The sequence below is a fragment of the Schistocerca gregaria genome, chromosome 8 (genome assembly GCF_023897955.1).
Source record: "Schistocerca gregaria isolate iqSchGreg1 chromosome 8, iqSchGreg1.2, whole genome shotgun sequence".
Taxonomy (NCBI): Eukaryota; Metazoa; Arthropoda; class Insecta; order Orthoptera; family Acrididae; genus Schistocerca; species Schistocerca gregaria.
The window spans coordinates 16,529,300-16,531,610 of record NC_064927.1 but is presented as its reverse complement, the minus strand read 5'-3'; the positions used below and the strand labels follow the sequence as shown (position 1 = coordinate 16,531,610).

Genomic DNA, 2,311 nt, shown 5'->3' with positions numbered 1-2,311 from the left:
TATCAGATGTACCTCATCGAAGAGTACTATGCGATTAAGAAATTGCGACAGTATAAAGACCAGTTCCAATATTTTCTCACTATTGCTTTAAGTGATGGAAGAATTTAAGTTTCTAAATCCATTGGGCGGAGTTTTTCTTTTTTTTCACTACTTTGTTATTATTGTTATTGTTTCCATGGATTGGTCTGCTCCGCACCGTCAGATGTGGGTGATTTGCATCATGGATCAATAGACGGTACAGAGTACATCGTGCACTCGGCCTCCAACATTTAATTGTATTTTGGTGTTCCTTTTCGTTTTGCAATGAAAGCACTTTACTTTTGGTTCCGCAGTGCGACACCCAGAAGAGGATCCTCATTTGTTTACTTTCATTTCGCATTATCTTTCATCAAAGCTGCACAAAGATTTAGTAAGAACCAGAAGTTTTCTGCATCTTCTATTATTCCTATCAAGAGGACTTATAATACGGGAAATGGTTGTTTGGCATGTCCCTGCTCTATGGTGCCCCCACGTTACCAGCGCGCATCTTCAAACGCATAGCATGCTCAAGGTACGTTCGATTCCGAATGCACAAAGAGTGTGGTCTTGTTTCCCAGTTTATATTTGGTCGTTCTCGTAAGAGGTTGAAAGTAACGAATGGGTGGGAAAGAGCAAGGGGCAGCGGCTGTGTAGAACGAAAACACAATTCCTCAGGGGTGTGAGCGTTTCGAGATGAGTCGTATATAAGTTATACTAAGTCGTCAGTGACCGTGTGGCCTAATGGATAAGGCGTCGGACTTCGGATCCGAAAATTGCACTTTCGAATCCTGTCACGGTTGTGTTTTTCCAGTTCTGAAAAAGAAACATACCGTTTTAGTGTAGCAATTGTGCTGTACAAAAACCGTCTGAATGTTGCTGTTGACCATTTCCTGCTTGGAGATGTTCTTGAGCTTGAAACACACACAACAAGACCGATGTTAACTAGCGAAATGGTCTTGCCAGCACGGTAGCTCAGCGTGTTCGGTCAGTGTTAGCTGCCCTCTGTAATAAAAAAACAGCTGAGTTAAGGGGTCAACGACGAACTAAAACGGACGTCTTACGACGGCCGCCACTAGCAGATGAAACGAACAATATGAGATTTTTGCCGGCACGTTAGCTCAGAGTGTTCGGTCAGAGGGTTACGTACCCTCTGTCATAAAAAAAAAAAAAAACTGAATTGATCGATCATCAATGAACTTCATCGGATGTCTTACAACGTCCGCCCCGAGCAGATACAACAAAGAAAAGCGCACAAAATGAGATTTAAAAAAAAAAAAAGAGGATAAGGCGTCGGACTTCGGATCCGAAGGCTGCAGGTTTGAATTCTGTCACGGTCGTGTTTTTCCAGTTGTGAAAAAGAAACATACCGTTTTAATGTAGCAATTGAGCAGTACGAAACCGTCTGAATGTTGCTGTTGACCATTTCCTGCTTGGAGATGTTCTTCAGCTTGAAACACACACAACAAGACCGGTGTTAACTAGCGAAATGGTCGGCAGAGTGCCGTCGCCGCGAGTTTTGACTGGCACTTGTACATCTAAGACAACGTCGGAAAGTAACTCGTTCGGCTTATGAGTCACATCCAGTATGTGTGTTAATTTTGACGCCACTAGCTCTGCAGGTTTTCATGCAATTCCTTTACCTCTCAGAAATGATTATGAAATAAAATTGAAGAACGTGACGAGTGTGACGTTAGGAACACATTAGGCAGCATGGAGAGATTCTGTATGGGACCACCCAACCCAAACGAGTACTGTGTGACGTGGTACCCGGCATGTATTCACAGAGGCAGCCCGGCTAGCTCAGTCGCTAGAGTATGAGGCTTTTAATCTCAGGGTCGTGGGTTCGAGCCCCACGCTGGGCGGAACGGAATTTTGTTCCGCTGCAGATGTAAATTACCATTTTTCTGATTAACGTGAATTAATGGAAATAGCAACTTTAAACTTTGCCTAGGTCTCCGTCAGTCGCAAGGAAACTGTATTTGAAGGTGAAGGTGATTTTGTAGACATGTTTGAAAGACATGTTCTGAAATGCAAGTGGTGTTGGTTGGAGATCACAGCGGTTACGTGTCAGATGTGTAGCCAAGCAGTAATGGGTAGCCATAGCTGCAAATATTAGTCGGTAATATGAAGTGTTGTTAGCTGAAGACTGATTATCCAGACGACCGTAAGGACGAAGTACGCAAAAGTACCGCTAGCCCGCGCATCTTTAGCTCAGTGGATTAATTTTCCCTTTTCCTTTCACTTCTTTGTCGTTTTTCTGTTACCACAAGGCAATGGAGCCACGATAATTTTC

The 2,311-nt window shown here is 43.4% G+C and overlaps 1 non-coding gene across 1 annotated transcript; it reads left to right on the top strand.

Annotated features, from left to right (window-relative positions):
- Positions 1-1,807: 1,807 nt before the first annotated feature.
- Positions 1,808-1,880, top strand: Trnak-uuu (transfer RNA lysine (anticodon UUU)). Its single transcript has one exon. It is a non-coding gene; the product is annotated as a tRNA-Lys (tRNA).
- The last annotated feature ends 431 nt before the right edge of the window (positions 1,881-2,311 follow it).